The sequence below is a fragment of the Ursus americanus genome, chromosome 8 (genome assembly GCF_024610735.1).
Source record: "Ursus americanus isolate L20-20 chromosome 8, mUrsAme1.1.p, whole genome shotgun sequence".
NCBI classification, from domain to species: Eukaryota; Metazoa; Chordata; class Mammalia; order Carnivora; family Ursidae; genus Ursus; species Ursus americanus.
In genome coordinates, this window is record NC_142134.1 from 35,446,181 (window position 1) to 35,459,866 (window position 13,686).

Here is a 13,686-nt window from a genome sequence, read left to right on the forward strand (position 1 = left end):
AGCTTTCTGGGGTACTCAGAGTTTTTTACGATTATGAAAGAGTCCTTAAAGCAAAAGTTTTGAGTATCATCGCTCCAGTCAAAACCTTTCTGTCTCCTCTGGATTCTTTTTTCTTTTTTTTTTTTTTTTGATAAAGATATAGAGATAAAAATCAAGATTTAGGGGCACCTGGGTGGCGCAGGCATTAAGCATCTGCCTTCGGCTCAGGGCGTGATCCCAGCGTTCTGGGATCGAGCCCCACATCAGGCTCCTCCGCTGGAAGCCTGCTTCTTCCTCTCCCACTCCCCCTGCTTGTGTTCCCTCTCTCGCTGGCTGTCTCTCTTTGTCAAATAAATAAATAAAATCTTAAAAAAAAATCAAGATTTATTTCCTAAAAACCTTGTTGTACACAATCCCAATTCTAGTCAACTCTTGTTTAATTCTTATTTTAAGAAGAACATTAATAAAACCTAAATCATAAAATTATCTGTTATAAGCCTTGCTCTGATGGTAGAAAAATCAATTTGTTGAGGTTTATGTAAAGTACAGGCCAAAATAAAAGGGCAGTGATACGATTATGATTCTTCTGGCGTGTCTTTTCCATGAAGTATTATGTGAAATTAGAAGAGTTACACTGTGGATTTCTTCTCTGGATGAGATTATCCCCCCATTTCCATCTCCTTATCTATTGTGAGCTGCTTTCAAATTGTTAAAGTAATGGGTTGCATAGCTAATGTATTTGTTCTGAAAGAAAAGAAATTGTTTTTGACATACATTAAGAAAAATAGTTCTGATGTTTTCTGAGGATTAAGCTAATTTTTTGTCCATCTAGTTTGGTCATAGTAACTTTTTAACCTGTTTGGTTTTCTGTTTTGTTTTATTTTGTTTTGTTTTGTTTTGTTTTTGGAATTTTGGGACACAGTGTTTTTTGTTTTCTTTTTTCTTTTCTTTATTTCTTTTTTTTTTTTAATTCTTGGTTTCTTTGTGCTCTGATTTAAAGTTTAAGGATTTCATTGAGGAATTTACTGTTCCCTGATAATTCACTGCAGAGCCAGTTTGAAGGGAGAAATGAAATAACTTAAGTTTCCCAAAGTCAGGCATATTCTATTCATGGTATATACCTCTCACATTATGACTTCCTGTATTGTAAATTAAAAAAAAAAAAAGAGCTTTAAGAGACATTAGAAAAACTAACTTAGGAAAAATGGGTAAGGTGAATTTAAAAATATGATATTCCAAGATATAAAATCCAAGAACAAACTCTCTTACAGATCAACAAGCATATTCTTTAACAAGTTGAAAGGCTTAAAGTGGCTGGGAGGTGTTCCGTACTTTGGAATCTTTAGCTGTGCTGCTCTGGGAAAAGATCCTTCAGGAACAAAGGGATTGGATCTGTCTAGTCAGAAAAATGGTAAAGGATTTTCTCAACCCAATACTCGAATTTCTAAATCATATTAGAAATTCCTGTTTGTAAGGATGCTCAAGATATGTTCTCTTCTATTTTTTTATCCAGTAGCTAGTAGAGTTCCTGGCACCTAGTAGACCTGAAATATGTTTTTGTTGAATAATAATCCAGACTTAGTTCTATGTTAGTTTTCCTCAATAAATTTCAACATGTAAAACAACAACAAAAAACAACATACCCATATTCAAATTCTTTGCTTTTCTTTCAAGAAATCATTGCCAGTCCAACACTAACTCTGAAAACATCCTCAGTACCTTCTTTTTTCTGTCCAGTTCTAGCTGTTTGATGTAAAAATTAAATACATGTGTGATCTGGAAATATAACAGCAATAAACTTTGGCTGCTATACTCAGACATGTGAGTATTTAGGTAATAAAAGGTTAATACTATACCAGAGAGAGCCAGGAACTCTTTTCTTCTTGCTTAATACAGAAGAGTCAGATGACAGTATGTGGCAGAGTACAACTTAGAAGAAAATGTGTGTCAGAGGTTTACAGAAAAAAAATATCCAAAGCCAGGTGTTCAATAAAAACTGCCTAGAGAAAGGGAAGGAGGACACATTTCCTCTGAAATCTTTTGAAATTCTGCCTTTTAAATCATTTGTGGGGCTTTTGGCTGTCAAAATGGCAAAGTAGACACAACATAGGAGGAAAATGATGGAAGAGTTGTATTTTAAACCTGTAACTTGGGGTGCCATAGAAGCAGCTTTGGGTAAAGAGTGACTTCACAGCAGTGTAAGGTAAACACTGCTTGCTGTGAGGTTCTCACATTTCCAAGTTTGGCTGGAGGTGACTATTGATTGTAATAGTGCAGTGCTATAGACATGACGGGCAAGATTACAACTCATTCAACAATGAACCGTGAAGGCACAGTTCTAGCCTTGCAACTTTACTTTATAAAATAAGGAAAACAATATTATATAGTTGATCCTGCCAGTGATGTTGGGAACTTAGATCAATTTGTTCAGCTCACGGTGAAAAAAAAGATGTATTCCGGATGGCCAGCAAATGCAATCTGAGATTAGCCTGTGCCTAGTAGTGGTGGACATGGAAGTATTTCTTTGAGCACAGGAATAAAGAAATATCAGGAAGTGCTGAAATGAAAAACTTGGAATATTCAGAAGATAAATAATTTTAGTCTAAAGCTCTAAAACTCCATTATTTAGGCTAAAAAAATGTAAGAAATTAAAATTCAAAGTCATTTGAATAACTTCCCTAATGACTATAAAGAATTCTTCATGCTAACAAACATAGTCCATTTCAAAATTTCCTCACAATTCTAACTTTGAAATTCTCTTTTCTTGAAGATTTCTAAGGTTTTAAGACTTTTTTGTTTATCCCTACGTACTCTTAGTGACATATTTTATTTCCTTCATCTAGCTCTATTTTGCTCAGACTACGTAATGAGACAGTATCTATCTCACATTTACGAGTTCTCAAAGTTTATTTCCTGTTGTAATTGATATCATTATTTAAATAATTATAGTTGGAAATGTATTTTACAAAAGAATACTAGAAAGAAAAATCAACCTAGTTATAAACCATTAATTTCTCCTAATGGTGTTATTTGCCTGAGGGACTTTGTATTAGTAAACTTAACTTTCCTAAATAATAGTTTATTTATCTTAAACTGCCCATGGTATAATCTAAATTATCTCAATGCATATCAGGCAACACCTGATTTTGTAAAATATTTTTCCATATATGCTAGTTTATAGATCCAATCTTCAAACTTTAGCATGTGCTAGTCAATACTAATGACAATTACAGATACTACTGATGAAGGAACGGAAGGCAAGCTGAAGACAAAGCAGAAGCTGACACCCTGCAACCCCCCCTCCCCCATGGGATGTATGTGACATTCCTCAGGCACTCCTGGCTGCCCTGAAGGACAAAGAAACAGTCCTTACTACCTACAGCCCATTGACAAGTCCTTGAAACAGGCGTGGTGACATTCCTCTAGGAACTCAGCTGCCTGGATGTTAATACTTTGCTAAGGGCAAAAGGCAGTCCTAGCCTGACCCCCTCCCCTCCACCAAGATCCTGTAAGTCTACTTTAACATAATAAAAATTCCTTTGGAAACTTCCTTTATCTCTAACCCCCCAAGATAAGTGTTGGTAATCATCCCCCAAGCAATGGCCCACCGATATACATCTGAAGGGTCTCATGACTAAGGTTTTATTAGACGGTAATAAATGACCCTTTCCCAACAGTAGCTAGCCCCCTCAAGGTCCTGGAGACCTTGCTTCCAAAATTCCTTAGACTTACGCTATCCCCAGCCCCCTCCCCACTTGAGGGTATAAAATAGGCCATTCCTCACAACCCCTGGGCAGCAGCTCTTTCTGCCCACGGGTCCTGTCCCCGTGCTTTAATAAACCACCATTTTGCACCAAAGATGTCTCAACAATTCTTTTTCGGTCGTCGGCTCTGGACCCCACCCCACTGAACCTCACATATATTCCCCAATCTCATCACTACTATTATAAAAAAGAAAGACAGACTGCTACTGGTGGAAAAGCTTTTACAGGACTTATTTTTGTACAGAAAACAAGTGTGGCCTCTGGACAAAGAATAAAAGGCACTCTCAGACAGAAACTGGAGAGAATTCAACTCTTGAAAGAAACTGCATTGGATTAAATCTATATTTATACAAATTTTCCCCTTAGGGCAGTCCCACATCTGAATGTCAAGGAGTAGCTAAAACTTTGGGGAAAAAAAGCCACAGACTTATTAGGTTGAGGTGTCACAAGCAAAGTTTGGGGCTGCCAGACTGCTGGAATTTAAAGAAAAAAGAAACCTGAAACAAAAGGGCACACAGTAGGAAACACTGGGGAAACCCCAAAACCATATATAAAATGCCCAGAAACTGTGCATTCATGGGGAGACTTTAAGGAGCCCAGCAGAAAGCAATAGGTTGCTAACAGCGCAAGAGACACAGAAATCAGGATGTTTTAGATGCTCAGTAAACACGTTAGATTTTTCTCTTGAAATCGAAGACTGTCCATGCCTGGTATTTGCTATAAATAGAAGGGCCCAGTTGGTTAAAGTAAAGGATAGAAAGATATATACCATGCAAACATTAATCAAAAGAATGCTAGAGTGCTTATATTAATATGAGATAAACTAGAGTTTAGAATGAGGAATATTATTAGGGATAAAGAAGGCCATTAATGTCAATAAAGGGTCAGTTCATCAAAGGAACAAAATTATCCTAAGTAAGCCTTATCTAATAGCAGAACCTTGACATATATGAAGCAAAAATGTAAATAATCTATAGTGATAAAAATTAAATAAAAATAATGTTTGCACATGTAGGTGGGTATTGACTGGGAAATGCATAAGGAGTGCTTCTGGAGTAATGGGAATAGTCTATATTTAATTTGGATGGTGGCTACAGTTTATATGAATTTATGAAAACATACTGAATTGTATATTTAAGATTTATCTGTTTCACTGCATGTAAATTCTACCTCAGTGGAAAAAAAAAAATCAAAGGAATTAATGCATGTTAAACACAGTTACACAAGAGGCAAGATTTCATTTATTATCTATATGCATATTATGAGGTAGATATCATTATTTTTTTAATATGATGGAACTTATTTTAAGAGAGATTAAATGATTCATTCAAGGTCACAGAATTAGTTAGTGGCAGAATCAATATTCAAACGCAGTTTGGTATTCATTCTATTGTACCATACTCTAATTAAAAGACCTTACATAACATAAGATTACAATCTCTCATAAAATCATATGTGTCTAATTTTGAGTTATGCTTTTCTATTTTTTGTTCTTCATTAATGATCATTTTGCTGTAAATCACCCAGCTGCTATACGCTCAAAGGTTTGAGTCTTCCACAAGGTCATTGTCAAGAGGATCTTTCTTTGTTAAGAGTGCAAATTTAAGATAGCTAAGATAAACTTCTCAGTGGTCACTGGTATGTGGAACATTTTGAGAATTACAAACAAGTCCTACCAAACATCATGCTAATTTAACAGAAATTAAACATAGGAGCAAGATGAGCCTTACACAGACAATACATTGCAACATTACTTTTACACCAATATGTTGATAAAATATAGTCTGTTGATTAAAAAAGTCTTCTGAAGGCTCAGGGTATTTTTTCTTTTTTTCTGTACTTTTATTTTTTAATTGACAAAAATTCCCTTTTTCAAAGGATAACATTTTTCTAAATGTGATTTATAATTATAATGTAAACTGAGTGAATTGAATCCTTGCCTTGTTTGAGATTCACCTTTTCCTGGGAGACAACTAAAAATTAATTGGAATGATCAAGCCTATTTCTGAATACTAACACTCCCAGAGGGAAGTTTCTGCAGCCTTGAATAGCAGAGAATTGATTGTCCTGGATTTAGCAAATTTAAAAAATGTAATAAAATACACAACAGTTAAATTGTACAGAACTATCCTTATTGACTCCGAAAGCTCTTGAGAATCTTGTACTGTGTCAGGGTCAATCAGCATTGTGAACATTGTGATTATCATTGCCCATCATAGACTAATAAACTAGTCATTTGAACTTTAAATTGGTTTGAGTTTTACATAAAGAAAGTCTATTATGTTTACAGAAGCCTTACATTTGAATTCAATTGATAATTTTCTTGCTTTGTATTTATCATCACTTTATATACAGCTCACCTTATAGTGTTTTAATTTATATTTTCTGAATTTATTGCATTGTTTTTGACACCTATCCCTAATTTAGCACTTAATCACTTATTCTTTACTTCATTTACTCTTGGATGATGCCATTATTTTATTTCACACACACACACACACACACACACACACACACACACACACACACACACACCACACACACAAATTGAAGATCTTCCTCTTCATGCCAAACATCAAATCAGTCAATGAACCAATAAGTGCACATATACTCTATCTGCACTCCAGATGCAATCAGCAATCACCCCAGGTATGGCTGGGATCCTAAGAGCAAGCTCAAGGACACTGCTCCTACAATTTTGAGATTTCTACTCTATCATTGCCTTTGCCTTCACATCTGGATCATATACATCTCCCATGTTAAAACCAACCAACCAACCAACTCTCCCTTGCTCTCATGTCCTTCTGCAGACACTGTCCTTTCTTTCCCATCTCACTGTTATGAACTGAATGTCTGTGCCCCCTGCACCCCAAAATACATATGTTGAAAACTAATCTTCTCAAAATGTTCAAAAGCGTTTTCAAAACTCATTGTTTCTACTTCCTGTTCTTCGATTCTCTCTTGAACTCTCTCCAGTCATCACTTACCTCTACTTGTTCCCCCAATGTTGATACTGTCAAGGTCACTGATAACCTCTGTATTAAGTCCCACAGTCTTTGGTGCCCATTTTACCACGCCTCTCAACACCACTTGAAAGTTTATCACTCCTTCTTTTTAAAATATTTCCTCACTTGTCTGGAATACCAGTCTTTCTCAGTTTTCCTCCCGGTTTCTTCCCTTCTATGATGATCTCAGCTGTATCTACAATATATAGAACTGTAACTGCAATGACCTAGGCACTCAGTAAATACTTTTTGAATGAATGAATAAATGAATACTACTGTTTTAAAGTCACCTTCTCTCTTCGACTAAAAGTAATCATAGAGTAGATCCAAATATAAGCATTAAAAAATGAATGCCAATTATTTGGCTCCTCTAACAGCATAACATGCAGAGAAATGTTCCCATAAAAATCACAAATGCAATTTTTTTTGTATGTTAAACCACAAGATTTCTAACAGTTCAATTTTAGTATTGTCTTTCTAGTCAGAGTTCATTAACATTGCTTAGCATTTGTATATAGTGTTAATTTTAATGTATTCATCTACATTGTCCATAAATATCACAAATACATATTTATCTCCACATGTAAGATTTTCTGAGTAAATCACATGCTTATCAATAGACTTCTCAAATTAAATGGGAGGATAGATGCCTACCTAGAAACTTTCTATCTTAAGACCACTTCAAAAACTAAATTGTCTATTTAAAAAAAGAATGATAACATATAAAAATAAAACTGTGCTTGGCATTCAAGAATTATTAGTTTAGGGGCTCCTGGGTGCCTCAGTTGGTTAAGTGTCCAACTCTTGATTTCTGCTCAGGTCATGATCTCAGGGTCCTGGTATTAAACCCTGCGTTGACACTCAGCACGTCTGCTTAAGATTCTCCCCCTCCCCTTCTACCCCTCTCCCTGCCCATGGCACTCTCCCTTTAAAAAAAAAAAAGAAAGAAAAAGAATTATTAGTTTAACATGACCCCTAGGGCCACAGCAAGGTCTCTATAAGAACAAGTAAAGCAGGAAAAATATGACATTACTATATAATTCGGTATGTATATTTATATTTTTCTTGGTTAAAAATAGTTTACTATGACTCAGGAGATTATTCTAACAAATGGAGGCATTACTGTCTAAGAGTCATGACATTAAAAGGAGATATCATTATTTTATTTTTCCAGAACTGACATACTGGAAGTATGCTCAAGCAATATAATTATATTATTCAGGACTGGTTCACTGTTTTACTTAGCAAACTGAGTCTCCTTTAGGTGAAAGAAAAAAAAATTATCATATAATTATTATCAGACAGATGTGGTTTAATAAATATTTGAGAATAAAAGCACTGCACAATTTTAATGGATCTCTAATTGTAATTCCCAAGTATCTTTCCTTCCTCAACTAATTGGGTAATGACATTGCTAGAATTAATCCAAGGTCATCAGCTTGCACACAGTACAGATGGTTTCTCCACTTTACGGGTATATAGGGGATTCGAGATTGCTGTTGCCTGCTGCTTTTCAAACTAATTTTTATTCTTAAAAATTCACATTTTCACTGCAGCTGAACAGCTAAGCCATATGTTGCTTTGTGAATACTTTAAAATATCTGGTGCATGTAATTATTACACTAAAACTAGCATGCATTAGTACTTTTCAATTTTGTTGCAAGGAAAGGACAATTACAGTACTAAGCTTTGTGCGTTGTTTTTTTTGGTTTTTGTTTTGTCTTGTGTTGTTTTTCTCTAAGTACCAAGCTTTAGTTTAAATTATGGTCCTAGGGAGAATTTTAACCTAAAACACATTGGTTGCCTGATCTGTCTCCTCACGTGCAATATATCCCTAAATAATTAGGAACTTACCTAATGCTATTTGAGATACTATGTTAATCCATCTAGCTGCTGGAAAGTTTGGCTTTGAATTATTTCTATGCTTTTGTCAGAATTCTGACATGCCATAAATACGTTTGACAACTGGCGTATTTGAGAAGCCTCTTCATGTAGTGCCATGAGTGAAATGTCCTTAAAAATCGTATTAGCAATAATACTCGTTATTCGTTAATATTTAACAGTAATTAGGGGCACCTGGGTGGCTCAGTCGGTCAAGCATTTGCCTTCGGCTCAGGTCAAGATCCTAGGGTCCTGGGATTAAGTCCCACATCAGGCTCCCTGCTTGGCAGGAAGCCTGCTTCTCCCTCTCCCACTCCCCTTGCTTGTGTTCCCTCTCCCGCTGTCTCTGTCAAATAAAGAAATAAAAATCTAAAAAAAAAAAAAAGTTCATATAAAAAATGAAAAAAAATCTAGATGTTAATATTTGGATGGTCCATCATATGTCGGACTATGTATTGAGTAGTGGTAGTTTTGACCCTCTGACGAATAAATAAATGAAATCTTAAAAAAAAAATTTAACTGTATGAAATATCTTCTTTACCCAAACCAATCTGGGGAATCAGAAGGCAGATTTACCATTATTTTGCATGGAAAAAGTCAAACAGTGATCTTAAATGATTTACTTAAGGTCACATAGCCAGTAAGTGACAAAACAAGATTAGGACTTGTTGCTTCATTGGTTGGTATTCCTAGAGCCTATTCTGTCCAAGTGGATAGGTCCAGTGTCCTGTTTTTTTCATTTTCTTTTTTCCCCATTTGTAAGTTAGTAACTAGCCATTCAAAGGCAATACACAAGATAAATCTGTATTAGGGTTCTCCAGAGAAACAGAACCACTATGTTATATGCGTGTGTGTGTATATACACATATACATGTATATATGAATGTGTGTGTGTGTGTATGAAGAAATTTATTATGGGGAATTATTAGCTCATGTAATTATGAATACAGGCAAGTCCCAAGATCTATAGGGTGTGTCAGCAATCTAGATACCCAGGAGAGCCAAGAGTTGAGTTTCAGTATGAGTCCAAAGCCCTGAGAACCAAGGAAACTGTTCGTATAGTTCCTTATCAAAGACCACCAGATGTGAGACCCAGAAAGAGCCTATGTTTCAGTTTGAGTCTAAAGGTAGAAAAAAGCCAATGTTCCAATTTGAAGTCAGGCATGAGAAATTTTCTTTCTTGGGGAAATGTAGTCCTTTTTTTTTTTTTTTTTTTTTTTTTTTTTTTTTACTATTTAGGACTTCAACTATTTGGATGAGGCCCACTCACATTAGGGAGGGCAAGCTGCTTTATTCAGTCTGCTGATTTAAATGTTAATGTCATCCACAAATAAACACCCAGAAAAATGTTTGACCAAATATCTGGGTAATCCATGGCCCAGTCAATTTGGCACATAAAATTAACCATCACAAAATGAACTAGACTTTTGCTATAATTATATTCTCTCCTATATATCATATTCACATTTATATTTCACATAAACTTTGTTAAAATTAATCTACATGAATCATTTTGTGAGTAAATAGAATAAATTTAGAAATAAATTTAGAAATTTATATAAATTTATTATAAATAAATATAGATGTCTCACAAAGACATCTATATCTCCAACAGTCATCAACATAGTGAAGCAAAACACATAAACCTAAAAGTTTACTTCAGAAGTATCTGTAAAGTATCTGAAAAGTATCACAGAAATAGCTGATCCTCTGTATTCCATGTGGAACACATCACAGGTCTTGAATATGGAAACAAAGTAGGACATGAGTTGGACCCCAAAAGTTAGGTTTAATCAGTTAAATTAAATGGACAAAGAAAGCTATTCCAAGCCTAGGAAATGGTGTGAGTAAAATAAAAAGGAGCAAATTTGGTAAGTAACTTTTCAAGGATTTGTTGGGGACAACCAATGATCAAATAAGAGAGATTAATTAGCAGGGTTATGAATATTATCAAACTCCTCAAACAGAGAGGATTTTATCCAGAAAAATATGGGATCTACTAATGATTTTGAGCCAAAAGGTAATATGATGAAAGTAGTTGGGTTTCTGAAAAATTTCCTTGAAGTGATGAATGAAATGGGTTCAAAACAAAGGCATAGAGATAAAAAGGAAAATAACTGAAAACTCATAATTCTTGGCAGAATTTGAAGAGTGTATATAACAGGGTAGCTGTGGAAGGATAAGAAAGGAAGGAAGGAAACATTAGTAAGGAAAACTAAAAATAAATGTTTGAATGCATAGTAAAGGAAAATTGATAAATTAAGATTTTAAGACAATACAGATTGGGGAATGATGGTATTACTAATAGGTATTGAGAACCAGGGACTAAGGCTTTGGCGAGACTATCCTTTAAGCATGTATGAGAACAAACAGCAAACAATGGAGGGAGAAAAAAATCATAAGGAAGAAAGGATCAAGTTGTAAATTTTACCTGGAGATCTAAAGAGAAGAATGTGTCAAAAAGAGCAAACATTCGAGGAAAAAATATATACAGTTACACACACACACACACACACCCCTAGAAAACAACGTAGTCTGGGCTTCCAAAATGGAAACGATTGGTGAAACTGTTTATAGCCCTTCTACTAGATGAACGTTCTGTACACTACTCAATTGCAGAGGAAAACACTGTCACTGAGTTCTTTTTTTTTTTTTAAGATTTTATTTATTTATTTTGACAGAGAGAGACAGCCAGCGACAGAGGGAATACAAGCAGGGGGAGTGGGAGAGGAAGAAGCAGGCTCCCAGCGGAGAAGCCCGATGTGGGACTCGATCCTGGAACGCCAGGATCACGCCCTGAGCCCAAGGCAGCCGCCTAAGGACTGCGCTACCCAGGCGCCCCCTGTCACTGAGTTCTAATTGCTAACTTTCACTACTTAATCTCTCCGTGGAGATAAGAATTAGTGATGGAGTGTTTATGTAGATGGCAATCATCTTGTTTGCCACAAACTCATTTGCATGGAGAAGCACACATCAGTTAGACCCCTGTCAAAATAATTAGCTAAGCTCAAGATAAGGCCTTCTAGATTTTAGAACTTTTCCAAGCATTAAATCTTTTTTTTTTAGTGAAGTCAAATCAATACATTTTACAAAAAGAGTAAGCATTGTATGTAATTCTACATTTTTTCATCATGTTACTTTTTCTTTGTTTTTTCTTATCTGTTTAATAAAGCATCTAATTTAGTAAAATAAAACATTAGCAGCTGGTAATCACAGAGATAATGAGAAATGGAATTCTTCTCACTGGTATCCCTCTCGTTCTATGTTAGGCATTATGAAATTGAAATAAAATCCATTCCAATTAAAAGAGCTCTGTTCTCCTACTGTAGAGCTTGATAAACAGCATTACTGAATTCAGGTCAATCATAATTTAATCAGTATGCATCCATCATCGAACATAAGGTTCACAAGAATATATCCTCCTCTTTTCCTACACGAAGTGAAAGCCCAAGGAAGTATGCTTGAAGGCACCTTATTACTAAGAGCCTTCTCTCCTTTGCTTCTCCTCCTGAACACAGAAAAGGGAAACAAAGATCAGGGCTTATTCTTCTGGGAGACAGGGTGTGATTTGTTGATTCCTGCAGTAAGTTCATTTTAGAAATATTTAGCCTGATCTTTCTGTGAATTTACTGTCCTCTATCAAAAGCTTGAAAAACATAAAGTTGATATTCCTTTCATCAGTTCCCATTTAGATGAACACATTTAGCAGAACCATAATCATTTCAGTAAATTAACTCCCCCAATTTCCATGGCTTTAGGCTATTTTAAAAGTTGAACAAACTTTTTTAGTATTTACTACCCTAAGTTCTGTGGATATGAAGATGACTGAGAATCAATTCCTGTCCTTAAATGTGCTCTACAGAGGCTAAAGCATTTAAAGTTATTGTTCTATTAATTAAAAGAAAAAAAAACTGAAGTCCACTTCATACACAAGTGCTTGCCTTTCTTACTTACTCTGCATAGGCAAAAACAATCCTGAGTGCACAAACATTGCATTCTTCTAATTCGAGGTGTCCCAACTCTGTCACTACTAACATTTTAGGCCAGATAATCCTTTGTCAGAGGGGCTGCCCTGTACAACGTAGGCTATTTAGCAGCACCCTCAGTCTCTACTCACTAGATGCTGGTAGTGCATCCCGAGGCACGACAATGATCAATGTTTCCAGACATGGCCAAATTGTCCCCAGTCGAGATCTACTGTGCTAACTGTGGAGGAGGATACGACACTTAAAGGGTAATTAGAGGAAAGAGAGTCCACCAGGAGACTCAAACAGGGTAGGCAAGAAATAGAAGGGGAAAGACAAGAAAGTCTGAGAAACCAAGAAAAGGAAGGATTTCAAGAAAAAACCGGATCAGTGGTGTCACATGCTGTGTCCAACAATAAAGATGAGGTCCAAGAATGGAGTTTCAACAGAGTATTTCAACAGTGAGTTTTACATACTGGTATTTAGCACACAGTATCCTTCTCCAGCCCAGTAGTTCTTAAGCGGTTCTGTGCATCCGCGTTGCATAGACATCTCTACTTCCAGAGATTCAAATTCAGTCATTCTGGAATGTGCTGGGATATAGATATATGTTTATATGAAAATATATATATATAGAGAGAGAGAGAGAGAAATTTACTTGAGAGATATCCTGGAATACATCCCTAATTAATAGCTATTTCTCTCATTTCATTTTCTGTTTCCTTTATTCCTTCTGTAATTTTGTCCTTCTCTTTAGCAGTGGGGGATAAAGTATACTGAACTCAACTGTTCTGGTCAGACCCTTAAACTCTCAACCTCAGTTTAAACACCTGTAAAATTAGATTGGACAGTCTCTCCAACACTAATCTACATATAATCTGATAAAATAGCCACAGTAAACAGATCCCTGGTGGCAATAGTAGCTAAGACATTCTAATCAGATACGGATATTATGAAAATAGAGAAGTAAACTGCAGATCACAGAGCAGATTATACTCTAAAATGTGATACAACAAGCACACGATTACTGTGGAATATTTCAAACTATATTTTGGACACAGCTGTAAAAACCATATACAATATGCTCTATGA